The sequence below is a fragment of the Phocoena phocoena genome, chromosome 14, assembly GCF_963924675.1.
Source record: "Phocoena phocoena chromosome 14, mPhoPho1.1, whole genome shotgun sequence".
Classification (NCBI taxonomy): Eukaryota; Metazoa; Chordata; class Mammalia; order Artiodactyla; family Phocoenidae; genus Phocoena; species Phocoena phocoena.
The window spans coordinates 56,914,148-56,929,275 of NC_089232.1; positions in this window are offsets into that span (position 1 = coordinate 56,914,148).

Sequence of the window (15,128 nt, forward strand, 5' to 3'; positions counted from 1 at the left end):
AATGGAATAAAGACTTTCACATTTTTCTTGTCACTTACCACTCATTTTTTTGGCCTGCATACAGTGTTGAAGTAAAAAGCTCTCATCCATAACACATCAATTAGATCCATAGGACCCCATTTATTACGTACCAGTGGAGAGCAAGAAGGATGCTATTAGGTGGATGAAGAAGGGACTTTTGAAGCCTGAGGATCTAGCTTTCAACAAACCCAGAAAGAACTAAATAGTCTTTCCTAAGAGGAACCATATCCACTCAGATGATATAGTATCACCTGATGAAAGTGCCGAAGATTTCTAAGCTTCTTTGCTGACTAGGGTGGAATATCATTCACTAGAGATCAAGACCTGTCTTATAATATTAGGGTACTAGAAAGTAGCTTCAGAGATGTTGAGTCTAAATTGAGAAGATCAAACTGCTGGTACCAATTTGTGGACTTCTGTAAACTCCACCAGGTTGAGCCTGGTGATATAAATTCCTTTCCCATCTTACTACCCCCTTTTTGGTGTGATAGAACCAGTGTTTATTTCCCTACCCGTTTTGAACAGTGTATTTTTCACAAACACAGTTTTCAAGAAATTCTTCAAATATTTTATCCTATGGGAAAAAACAGACCCAAGACATTTTTTTTTCCTCTTGAGAGGGAAAAGTAATTCTTTTATATTATTTTGCTGGTGTATGTACAAACAAAAAAGGCTACTCATCAAGTTATTTTCAGAAATCTACCTTTTATTTCTACATATATAATGCACTATATTTTAAATGCATTATATAACAATATTGATAGAAAAATAGAATGATTTTTCCCCTTTCTTACAGAATATGTATCTATCAAAAGCTTAATTTATTAAAGAATAAAAAATCACTTGGGGGTTGTCACAGGCTTTGAATTCTTGTGATTCTAATTTATATCAATAAGAAGCCTGGTCTGTTGGGACAGAAATTCAATTAACAGTGCATGTACCTTGATGTCAGAATGAGCTTTGCCTTAGTTTCCTGAGACTTTTAGAAAAATCACCAAATATGATATGCTTTAGTTTGAAGGAGTGCCTGTCTCGAAGGGGATTTATAAGAAACAGACTTCTGGAAATGGGTCCAACAAAAAGCAATGTATAGTGATGACAGATCACACCCAGCAGGTAGCTCGGGATGATGCCAATAGAAGCCCTAAGGGACAGAAAATTGTTGTCAGACATTCCTTTGTTGATTCACTGAGACCTTGGAAAGCAATCATTGTGAACTAATCATTGTCATCTACTTCTAGTGATTATTAGTTGAGGAGAACTTTGGAAAACCCCAAATGGAAAAGTCTCTGGACACTTACACCCTGGAAAAGTAATCTAAGTTTGTACTTCACATTTTGTTTCAACCTAAACTCTTACACAAAATCCAAGTTTGGAAAACTAACAAAAACAGATAAGTTTTTGCAATGGGAGAGGTCCTGAAACCCAACTCCTCAGCTTAACAGCATCAACTTGTTGGGTTCTTCTTAGAGATCAAGAATAAGCAGGAAAAAAAGGCATATAAAAATAAATACTTTTCTGGAGGATTACTTATTATTGGTCAGATCATTTCCATGTATTCATTGTTACTCAGTGTGTGGCTTCCTACTGAGCTACTTGAACATCACCTATGACCTTTTTTGGTGAGATATTTTTGATGATTAACAGATACTCAGTGAGCAATCACAAATGTTGAGAGACCGAGGAAGGTGACCTCTGAAGTAATGCATATTGAATACACTTTTTGCAGCAACAGAGTATCAGTCTACATCCACTCTTTGCCATATTCATGGCCTATGGAGAGCAGTCCTGGAGCCATGCTTTCCCAAGAGTTCTTCCAAGAATAAGGACAACACCTTTTGTTTCCTTTCAATATCAGATTCATTTGATTATATTTCACTTTTGAACAGTATCATATTCTTTTCTGGAATATAGCATTTTGGGGTTTTTACCCTATTATTTCTCCTACTTTATAAATATTTGAGGGCATATTTGATTTCTGGAAGCACCTACAACTCTCTTGCTTATGACAGATTTTCAGTGAATGTTTATAGTGGTAAGGAGGTGGGATTTGATGACAGAAACATTGGGTTTGAATATAGCAGCTACATAAGTTAGCTGCATAACTTTGGTCAAGTCAATCCACTACTTTATTCTTTAGTCCTTAGCTACAAAGTAACTAATGAGGATAATACTTCTAAGCTGGGGGGCAAAGGGAGGTTGTGAGGATTAGAACTAAGTTTTACAGAGCATCTAGTATATTATCTGGTACATAGTAACTCTCTGAAATTCTAGTTGCTTTATTTTTTATGAATATTGTCAAGGTCATTGCTGAATTACCTCATCATACCTAATTCAGTTTAATAAATGCTGTTAGCATAGAGGATGTATCTTTATTTTTAGCTAGACATGAGATGCTTGAGCAAGAATAGTTTCTTTAATGTTTGGCTAACTTTATTTGTGCAAGAGAAAAATACTAACATGTGCTGGAGCACTAGAAAAATTCAGTTCCATGAACCCTTAGAAATACTCCAAGGGAATGAACCAACACACAGCCATAGGTAGTGTCACTAATCCTCAAATTATTTGCACCCTTGTATTAAATGACACAGGGGTAAAACACAATACCTAATAAGTTATTTATTTATTTATTTTCCGTGGGTTTGTCATACATGGCCTTTATTATGTTGAGGTAGGTTCCCTCTATGCCCACCTTGTGGAGAGTTTTTATCATAAATGGGCTTTGAATTTTGTCAAAAGCTTTTTCTGCATCTACTGAGATAATCATATTGTTTTTCCTTCAATTTGTTAATATGGTTTACACATTGATTGATTTCCGTATATTGAAGAATCCTTGCATCCCTGGGACAAATCCCACTTGATCATGGTGTGTGATCCTTTTAATGTGTTGTTGGATTCTGTTTACTAGTATTTTATTGACGATTTCTGCATCTATATTCATGAGTGATATTGGTCTGTAATTTTCTTTTTTTGTAGTATATTTCTCTGGTTTTGGTATCAGGGTGATGGTGGTTTCATAGAATGAGTTTGGGAGTGTTCCTTCCTCTGCAATTTTTTGGAAGAGTTTGAGAAGGATGGGTGTTAACTCTTCTCTAAATTGTTGATAGAATTCACCTGTGAAGCCATCTGGTCCTGGACTTCTGTTTGCTGGAAGATTTTTAATCACAGTTTCAATTTCATTGCTTGTGATTGGTCTGTTCATATTTTCTATTCCTTCCTGGTTCAGTCTTGGAAGGCTATATCTTCTAAGAATTTGTCCATTTCTTCCAGTGTCCATTTTATTGGCATAGAGTTGCTTGTAGTAGTCTCTTAGGATGCTCTGTATTTCTGTGGTGTCTATTGTAACTTCTCCTTTTTCATTTCTAATTTTAACGATTTGAGTCCTCTTCCTCTTATTCTTGATGAGTCTGGCTAATGGTTTATCAATTTTGTTTATCTTCTCAAAGAACCAACTTTTAGTTTTATTGATCTTTGCAATTGTTTTCTTTGTTTCTATTTCATTTATTTCTGCTCTGATCTTTATGATTTCTTTTCTTCTAGTAACTTTAGGTTTTGTTTGTTCTTCTTTCTCCAGCTCCTATAGGTGTAAAGTTACATTGTTTATTTGAGATGTTTGTTGTTTCTTGAGGTAGGCTTATATTGCTATAAACTTCCCTCTTAGAACTGTTTTGTTGCATCCCATTGGTTTTGGATCATTGTGTTTTCATTGTCATTTGTCTCTAGGTAGTTTTTGATTTCCTCTTTGATTTCTTCAGTGATCTCTTGGTCATTTAGTAACGTATTGTTTATCCTCCATGAGTTTGTGTTTTTTACATTTTTTTCCCATTATAATCTCATAGTGCTGTGGTCAGAAAAGATGCTTGATGTGATTTCAATTTTCTTAAATTTAATGAGGCTTGATTTGTGACCCAAGATGTTATCTATCCTGGAGGATGTTTCGTGCGCACTTGAGAAGAAAGTGTAATCTGCTGTTTTTGGATGGAATGTCCTATAAATATCAATTAAATCTATCTGGTCTATTGTGTCATTTAAAGCTTGTGTTTCCTTGTTAATTTTCTGTTTGGGTGATCTGTCCATTGGTGTAATTGAGGTGTTAAAGTTCCCCACTATTATTGTGTTACTGTCGATTTCTTCTTTTATAGCTGTTAGCAGTTGCCTTATGTATTGGGGTGCTCCTATGTTGGGTGCATATGTATTTATAATTGTTATATCTTCTTATTGAATTGATGCCCTGATCATTATGTAATGTCCTTCCTTGTCTCTTGAACCATTCTTTATTTTTATTTTATTTTATTTTTTGCAATACACGGGCCTCTCACTGTTGTGGCCTCTCCCATTGAGGAGCACAGGCTCCAGACACGCAGGCTCAGCGGCCATGGCTCACGGGCCTAGCCACTGTGCAGCATGTGGGATCTTCCCAGACTGGGGAACAAACCCGTGTCCCCTGCATCGGCAGCCGGACTCTCAACCACTGCGCCACCAGGGAAGCACCATTCTTTAAAGTCTATTTTATCTGATATGTGTATTGCTACTCCAGCTTTCTTTTGATTTCCATTTTCATGGAATATTTTTTTTCATCCTCTCACTTTCAGTCTGTATGTGTCCCTAGGTCTGAAGTGGGTCTCTTGTAGACAGCATATATATGGGTCTTGTTTTTGTATCCATTCAGCCAGCCTGTGTCTTTTGGTTGGTTGGAGCTTTTAATCCATTCACGTTTAAGGTAATTATCGATATGTATGTTCCTATGACCATTTTCTTAATTGTTTTGGGTTTGTTTTTGTAGGTCCTTTTCTTCTCTTGTGTTTCGCACTTAGAGAAGTTCCTTTAGCATTTGTTGTAGAGCTGGTTTGGTGGTGCTGAATTCTTTTAGCTTTTGCTTGTCTGAAAGGCTTTTGATTTCTCCATCGAATCTGAATGAGATCCTTGCTGGGTAGAGTAATCTTGGTTGTAGGTTCTTCCCTTTCATCACTTTAAATACGTCATGCCATTCCCTTCTGCTTGTAGAGTTTCTGCTGAGAAATCAGCTGTTAACCTTATGGGAGTTCCCTTCTATGTTATTTGTTGTTTTGCCCTTGCTGCTTTCAATAATTTTTCTTTGTCTTTAATTTTTGCCAATTTGATTACTATGTGTCTTGGCATGCTTCTCCTTGAGTTTATCCTGTATGGGACTCTCTGTGCTTCCTGGACTTGGGTGGCTATTTCCTTTCCCATGTTAGGGAAGTTTTTGACTATAATCTCTTCAAATATTTTCTTGGGTCCTTTCTCTCTCTCTTCTCCTTCTGAGACCCCTATAATGCGAATGTTGTTGTGTTTAATGTTGTCCTAGAGGTCTCTTAGGCTGTCTTCATTTCATCTCATTCTTTTTTATTTATTCTGTTCTGCAGCAGTGAATTCCACCATTCTGTCTTCCAGGTCACTTATCTGATTTTCTGCCTCAGTTATTCTGCTATTGATTCCTTCTAATGTATTTTTCATTTCAGTTATTGTATTGTTCATCTCTGTTTGTTCTTTAATTCCTCTAGGTCTTTGTTAAACATTTCTTGTATCTTCTCGATCTTTGCCTCCATTCTTTTTCCGAGGTCCTGGATCATCTTCACTATCATTATTCTGAATTCTTTTTCTGGAAGGTTACCTATGTCCACTTCATTTAGTTGTTTTTCTGGGGTTTTATCTTGTTCCTCCATCTGGTACATAGCCCTCTGCCTTTTCATCTTGTCTATCTTTCTGTGAATTGGTTTTTGTTCCACAGGCTGCTTGTTTTAGCTTCTCCTCCAATACCTAATAAGTTCTTTAAAATAGACTTTTTACTTTATAGTTGGAATCATCCTAGAATATCAGATTAATTAGATTGATTCTAACCTATTTTCTATTTTATCAATTTCCCTGAAATAGTAGCTAAAGTTTGTGCTTAATAATGTAATGTAATAAAGCATATTATGCCCCTGACACATATGAAAATAACTTTAAGGCAGCTTTTTAGTTGAGCATTAACACAAGACATTAATGAGTATGATTTAAGTATAGAATCAACTGAGTAGTGCTAATATGTCATTTGCTAAAGTGGCAGAGGGCATAGGATCAGATGTCAACCTGACAGGTGTACATAGAGATATGCAACATAAGTAAGCTATCTAGAGCGACCAAGTGTAACATATCCTGAAACTTTATATCACCTGAATCTTTGATAATTACAGCTTTATATTATTATCTGTACCACTTATTATAACACATATTAAGAAAGACTTCTTTGGAGCAGAGAGCTCTAACACTGTTTTATCAACCTCCTTCCATTGTCTTGACCCTGAGACATCAAACTACTCCCCTTAAGTTTAACTATTTTGACGTAAGTGCTTCAGAGAACATTCTAATTCATCTGTTGACCTTGGTAGTGGTCCTAGCTTCACATGCTAACTTGTAAAAGATAGCAAAACTAGAACAAACTTTCCATCTTAACAGATGTTCTATAAGTTACATGATTTGTATCATACACAGAAGATCTTCAGGGTATGCTATCTATTTAAATTTTAAAGTGGTTCTATACTTCAGGCAAACAAATACAGTACTCTAGTATTTCTTTTGGCTCTCATAAGGCCCATTAAACCAGTGCAATTTGTTTTTAGATTGGGAAAATGGCTTGATTTTATAAGAATTTCCATTTCATCCCCCTCACTTTGCTCCATTCACAGAGCAGCTGTTAGCAACAGTAAATGTGGGACGTTTTGTTATCAGGACATAATAAACAACCTCACTCTCTAGCAAAGCTGAAGAAGTGGTGTAAGAAGTCTCAATCCCGTCAGGTTGCAAAAGTGGCAGGATATTCTGCATGTATGACACACTCTGAGTATTCTCAGAGCAACCTGCTGGGAAAATATAAACTCCTAACAGTGAATACAGAAACAATAGCCACAAAAATCACAAAATCAAGCTTTCATATATCTGGATTTTAAAAAAGGAAAATGATGAGAAAACAGAGAAATCAGATTTCATATATGATAGCAAATCTAATGAGATTTTGAAGTAATTTATTTTTTTAATTTGAGATTTTTTTGATTCTAGAATTAAGGGAAACCAAAGGCACAACTAACTGCTGGACAACCATCAACAAAAAAGACTGGAACTTAACAAAAAATATATGCTACATCCAAAGATGAAGAAGCCACAGCAAGATGGTAGGAGGGGCACTTTCACAATATAATCAAATTCCATACACACAGGGTGGATGACACACAAACTGGAAAATAATTGTATCACAGAGTTTCTCCCAGAGGAGTGAGACTTCTGAGCCCCACATCAGGCTCCCCAGCCTGGGTGTTTGGCATTGGGGGGAGGGGCCTCCAGAGCTTTTGGCTTTGAAGGACAGCAGGCCTTGAGTACAGGAGCTCCACAGGACTTGGGTAAACAGAAACTCTAATCTTGGAGGGCACACACAAGGTTTCACATGCACTGGAACCCAGGGCAAAGCAGAGACTCCATAGAAGCCTGGGCCAGACCCACCTGTGGGTCTTGGAGGTCTCCTGGGTAGGCAGGGGTCATCTGTGGCTCACTGTGGGGGCAAGGGCACTGGTGATAGAGGCCCCAAGGAATATTCATTGGCGTGAGCTCTCCAAGAGGTTGACATTTTGGCACCAAGACCTGGCCCCACCCAACAGCAGGCTCCAGTGCTGGGATGCTTCAGGCCAAACAACCAACAGGGTGGGAACACAACCCCACTCATCAGCAGACAGGCTACCTAAAGTTGTCCTGAGCCCACAGCCATCTCTAAACACACCCCACTGACATGGTCCTGCCAACAGAGGAACAAGACCTGCCACCCACCAGTGGCAGTCCAGGGGTTAGGACTCCATGCTCTCACTGCTGAGGGCCAGGGTTCAATCGCTGGCAGGGGAACTAAGACCCCACAAGCTGCACAGCATGGCCAAAAAAAAAAATCATGTCCATCCCACCAGGAAGCCTGCACAAGCCCCTGGACAAACTTCACCCACCAGGGGGCGGACACCAGAATCAAGAGGAACTACAATCCTACAGCCTGAGGAATGAAGACCACAAACACAGAAAGTTAGACAAAATGAAATGGCAGAGAAATATGTTCCAGAAAAAGGAACAAGATAATACCCTAGAAGAACAACTAAGTGAAGTGAAGATAGGTAATCTACCTGGAAAAAATTTCAGAGTAATGATAGTAAAGGTGATCCAAGATCTTGGAAAAAGAATGGAGGCACAGACTGAGAAGATACAAGAAATGTTTAAAAAAGAGCTAGAAGATTTAAAGAACAAACAAACAGAAATGAACAATACAATAACCAAAATGAAAAACACACTAGAAGGAATCAATAGCATAGCAGAATAAGTGAGGCAGAAGAACAAATAAATGGGCTGGAAGACAGATTGGTGGAAATCACTGCTGCAGAACATAATAAAGAAAAAAGAATGAATAGAATTAAAGGAGAAATTAAGTAAATCTTATGCTCTAAATTGACTGCAGGAGTGGGAGAATGACTAAGATTGAGAGAAATGAATTGGGGTGGTAGGTATGGTTAGGTCAATGATGCTGGGTACAAGGGGTGATAGTCAAGGTAAATCCAGCAAAGATGGATAGATGTGTTAGAGGTGAAAATTATGGATGAATTTAGAGCAGCATATGAGGTCATAATTAACATTTACCTGGAAATAATATGAATATAAAATCTATGTTATATTAAAATGATTGTCACTGAAGAATAGAGTAAAAAATGCAATAAGATGGGAATGGTGCCAAATGTAAAGTAAATGTTTTGCTAAGTAAAATTGTAGTGGGATATACTAGCTGAACTATCCCTTTTAACTTTGCCTAGCAGAAAGACAAATAGGGTTTAGGATACGGACTGTAATACTACTTTGGATACTAACAATGTGGATACAAGGAAACCAATTTAATGCCTTTGAACTCCATATAACAATATCTACTTTTTCCAATTAATTAAAAAATATTATTTGAACACCAATTATATGTCCAAAGCTAGTGGCACTGGGGTTAGGTAGTATTAGGGGACTCATGGGAACAAAGGAAATAAGGAATCGAAAGATACTGAGCTTATCAGCTGGTTGGGGAAACATAAAACAAACAGAAAGAACAGTTGAGAAATAAGATAATGCTTATGCCTACTGTTATAGGACTAATCTTTCTATATCTAAGGAATGACTTTAGGACAAAGTAAAACAATATTCTTTTAAATAAAAGATGTTAAATATACATGGAGTGAACTGGACACAAAAAGAGCTGGATTAATTTCCTTCTAATAGCTGTGTGAGCGAGGGTGGATCATTTATCTCTCTATGCTTCTATTTCTTATCCATAAAACAGGAATAGTATCATTCTTTTTATAGTTGTTCTGTAGTTTAATACATTAATGCACTTACATTAAACATTTATGCCTGGAACCTAATAAACATTAATTAAATGACACTTTAAAATTTGCTAGTGGAGTTATAATAATAAAAATGGAATAAAACAAATAATATGCTTATCTTACATTTACAAAGTATTGGATCCTTTTATTCTTTTACCTTGCTTGACCCAATGGATATATATTATTAAAAACGTCACAATAATCAAACTAGAGAAAGGTAAGTTTGCCTGCTATATATCCATATAAAAACCCATAGCTTCCAATTAACAACTCTGTATGCCATGGTTGATGTGTGTTATCTAATAATTTATTATTCAAACCTACAATTAAATCAATTAATTTTTCCATTTCATCAACTTTATTTATTTATTTGGCTGCGTCAGGTCTTAGTTGCAGCACGCAGAATCTTCATTGTGGCGTGCAGGATCCTTAGTTGCGGCATGTGGACTCTTAGTTGTGGCATGCGGGATCTGGTTCCCTGAACAGGGATCAAACCTGGGCCTCCTGCATTGGGACTGTGGAGTCTTAGTCAATCGACCACCAGGGAAGTCACCCCATTTCATCAATTTTAATGAAACAATTATACTCAACAGAAAATTCGATCTTTATAAGCATCTCACTTTCATGTGTCTTCAACTATCCTACACTTACTTCTAAGTAGCTATAAAATTAACACAGGAATACTATAAGGCTGCATGGATTATTTAATGCCATTTTGACACTCTGATTTTCTACTTGTTTATCCCTATTTTTTCCTGGTTTTCTGTTTAATCTATCTCTTTTCTCTTTTTCCTTTCATCTCTTTTGAGGAGAATTAAGTTTTCATTTTTTCAAATGATATGGTCAGATTGAGGTAGGGGGCTTCTATTGAAAATTACTAAAATTCACTAAAAATTACTCATAGGAGGATCAATCCTCACACATATTGAAAAGACAATAAATCCTAACAGACATCCTCCCCTCCTCACTTAAAATGACAAGAGACTTAGGAAAGGTTGTGGAAACACATTTGCCAACACTGAGAGTTGGACACTCAATACCTGTGTAAACACTATTGATCATAGTGTTTTGGTTTGTTGTTAGGATGTAATACCTCTAACTCTATTGATTGAAAGACTTGATCTGCTTTTATAGGTAATCCTCTTCTATTCCTATCACTTCATCTGTATTTCTTTTAGAAATCCCCACTCAATTAAAGAGGATGTCTTTTTTCCCCCAGTTTTATGGAGGTCTAGATGACAAAATTGTAAGATATGTAAAGTGTACATGGTGATGATTTGATATACATATACGTTGTAAAAGGGTTCCCCCTGAATTTAATTAACACATCCATCATCTCACATATTTACTTTTTCTGAACGTGTGTGTGAGAAACACTTAAGTTCTACTCTCAGGAAATTTCAATTATATAATACAGTATTATCAACCAACTATAGTCATAATGTTAAACATTAGATCCTCAGACCTATTCATTTTATAACTGAAAGTTATAAGTTACCAGCCTCTGCCTTTTCCCCCCACCTCATGGCCACCACCATTATACATGTGAGTATACAGATGTATCTTCAAGATAATGGTTTCATTTCATTTGTACATATACCCAACACCAGTGAGATATCACATCATACTGTTAGGATGTCTACCATCAAAAAGACAAGAGGTAACAAAAGCTGGCAAAAAGGTGGAGAAAAGGGAACCCTTGTTGGTAGGAAAGTAAACTGGTACAGCTACTATGGAAAGTAGTATGGAGGCTCCTCAAGAAATTAAAAATAGAAGTATTACATGATCCAGTAATCCAATTTCAGGGTATATATCCAGAGGATGTCTTTTGTAGAATGGAAAACTGCTAGCATACTACCTGTCACTTATTTGTCTGGTCTTGACTCCATCTGGGGGGAATCATTTAATAATACATGGGTCAGATATTGAATATTTTTTACTTTGCTGGCATACAGTCTCTGCCACCAACTACTCAAATCTACCATTATAGCACAAAAGCAGTCATAGAGAGTACATACATGAATAGGTGTGTCTGTGTTCCAATAAAACCTTCTTCACAAAAACAGGCAGCCAGCCACATGTTTGCTGTTTCCTGAGACAGACTATCATAAACTTATTTGGTACTTTTGAAAGTAAGGTAAATGCTATAAACTTGACATCAAGTATCTGAGACATGTCACATCTTTAATACTCTACCATAATTTTGTTATAGTTAGATAAAGCAGTTAATTTATGTTCTTATATATCTTCATCTGTTTACATATTTAATTATTCAACAAGTGCCTGTGAAGTAACAATCAAGTTCCAAACATTGGATCTTGTGCCAAGACAACAACAATGAATAAGGCATAATCCCTTTCCAAAATGGAAACAAACAAAAACATGTTCTTTTCATGATATGTCTGTATTCATATGCAAGGAGAGCAGGGTTATGAATCTACAGAAAAATGAATGGGCACTCAACGTCCACAGCTGCGGTATATTGCAATAATCATCACAATATTTGGCAATTTTCCCACCATTAAAAGGTGGAATCTCTTTGTCCAGCCCTTGACTCAAGCCTTGGCCATGTGATTTGCTCTGATAACAGCACACTGACAAATGAGATATAAGCAGAAGCTTTGAATGTTCTTTAGAATTGGAGCTTATCCTTTCTTGTTGCTCTTTTGGTTCAGAGACTACCATGTGAAGAAGGACAACATACTGGAGGATAAGAGATCATTTGGAGCAGAAAAGAGCCATTACAGCTGCGACTCTCTAGATTAGCCACGCTGCCAACAACAGATGTGTGAGACCATTCTAAGCCACCCAACCTCAGCTGAAACTTCTCTCAACCATAAATATCAGAGAAGCTGGCACAGACAAAATAAACAATCCAGCTGATCTATACAATCTTAAGAGTAACTTTTTTGAAATCATTGTTTCATCACGGTTTTTTATACATCCAAAGATAACTGACATAATAGCCACTGTTTTATAACTTGGAACACACATGTAATACATTGGCATAGCCACATGTATGTTCATTTTTATGTGTGTGTTTGGGTAGTATTTATATTCACATAACAATCATACTCACAGCCTTCTATTATTTTATCTCTTTAATGTACACTACAGCTCTGTTAAATTGAGATATTTTATAAAGAATGCTAATTAACATAATATACAATATTATTGACATCTTTAAATTGGCATTCTTCAGCTACTGAGAGAGGGTCTGTTTTCAAGGGGAAAAAAAATGAAGAAACAGACACTGCATGAACTTTTGCCCCAAATTAAAATGTGTAACATTTTAAAATATGTGATGTACCATATGTCACCTTGGCTTCTATTACTACAGTAATTCATAACATTTCAGCATGCCAACAAAACTTAGTAGTCTGTACAATATGGTCTTCACTCCACTGGAATTTGTCATTGCTTTATATTACTCTGTGTTAGTAAAGGGATGAAATTTTTGACCATTTGGAGGGCCATTAATTCCTACAGCTCAGTTCCTATGGTAAGTTCTAATGAGACTCAAGGGCTTTTAACAAATAATGCCCCCATAAGAGGTGAGCAATTCTTCCTTTGTCACAGTAGAAGACAATATAACAAATACAAGGCACATCTTCACTTAGCAATAAATTCTTGAGCTATTGGATGCCCTATATCCCAGGATCGAATCACAAATTAAAAAACAAAGTGCTCATCTGAATGACAACCAACTCCACAGCACCTAAGAGCTTTGTGGACTCTCTTAGGGGGGACTGCTCTCTCCTCCGTTGCCCCATTCAGTTCCCAACATGGGGCTTCCCATTTTTTTCTGCTTCTGCAAATAAGCCCAGGTTTTCCTTAGGATTGAACTCTAAGAAGAGCATCCTTTCTGATGTCCCTCCATTTGTTTTTTTGTTTGCTCTTGGAAAGACAATATATTTGCCTTGAATTTGGTTTTTGGTTTTCTGTTTGTTTTTTTTGTTTTGGATATGACAGTCATACTTTATTCATTTCCTTCATGTCAGAACAATTCTCCATATCAGAGCGCAAAAGAAAACAAACAAAACAAAAAACTCCAAAACAAAAAAACCCTAGCCTCATTAAGGCATTTTAGGACATATGTTTTTCATAGAAGAAACTAAGCTCCAAATTCTTCCTTTAGTCCATTCTATGAAGATTATCTATCAGTAAGTTAGAGCTAAGCCTATTGGTAACAATATATGGCCACGTGGTGGCTTTCCAAGAGTGGTAATGGAGACAAATAAGAATCATCATCAGTCTGTGTCGCTTTTAGTTTTCCTCCTTTTTCCTATTTTCAGTATCCAAAATATATTTTTCTACTACTATTTGAAAAGAAACCAACCGCTTGACCAAGACACTTGTAATTTCTCAAGCAAGATGTCCAATTTCCTCTTTATTCTCTCCCAGAACTATACGATGAGATTTTTAGAATATGTTCACTTTTTTATTGAAGTATAGTTGATTTACAAAGTTATATTAGTTTCAGGTGTACAGCATAGTGATTTAATATTTTTTTATGTTATACTCCATTTTAAGTTATAAAATATTGGCTATATTCCCTGGGCTGTACATTACATCTTTATATGTTATTAATTTTATACCAGTCATTTGTAGCTCTTAAGCCCCTTCCCCTGTATTATCTCTCACCCCACCCCTATCCACACTGATAACCATTAGTTTGTTCTCTGTATCTATGAGTCTGTCTTTTGTTATATTCATTTGTTTGTTTTATTTTTTAATTTCCACATATAAGGGAAAGCATACAGTATTTGTCTTTCTCTGCCTGACTTAGTTCACTAAGCATGATATCCTCCAGGTCCATCCATGTTCTTGCAAATGGAAAAATTTTTATTCTTTTTTACGGCTAAGTAATATTCCATCATATATCTATATACTACATCTTCTTTAACCATTTATCTGTTGTTGGACACTTAGGTTGCTTTCACATCTTGGCTATTAAATAATGCTGCTATGAACATTGGGGTGCATATATCTTTTCAGCTTAGTGTTTTGGCTTTCTTTGGGTATATATCCAAGAGTGGAATTGCTGGATCATATGGTAGTTCTATTTTTAGTTTTTTGAAGAACCTCCACACTGCTTTTCATAGTGGCTGCACCAACTTACATTTTCACCAACAGTGTACTAGGGTTCCATTTTCTTCACATCCTCATCAACATTTATTATTTGTTGTCTTTTTGATGATAGCCATTCTGACAGGTGTGAGGTGTTATCTCATTGTGGTTTTGATTTGCATTTTCCTGATGATCAGTGATTTGAATATCTTTTCATGTGCTAATTGGTCATCTGTATGTCTTCTTTGGAAATATGTCTATTCAGGTCTTCTGCCTGTTCTTAATTTGGTTATTTTAAAATATTGAGTTGTATGATAACCCCTTATCAGATATATCATTTGCAAACATTTCCTACCATTCACTAGGTTGTATTTTCTTTTTGTCAGTGGCTTCCTTTGCTGTGCAAAAGCTTTTACATTTACTTAGATTTCTTTATTTTTGGTTTTGTTGATCTTGCCTACTGAGACAGATCAAAAAATATTTCTAAGACTTATGTCAAAGAGTGTACTGCTTATATTTTCTTCTAGGAGTTTTATGGGTTCTGGTCTTACATATAGGTCTTTAATCCATTTTGAGTTTATTTTTGTATATGTTGTGAGAAAGTGTTCTAATTTCATTCATCTACATTAAGCTGTCCAGTTTTCCCAACAC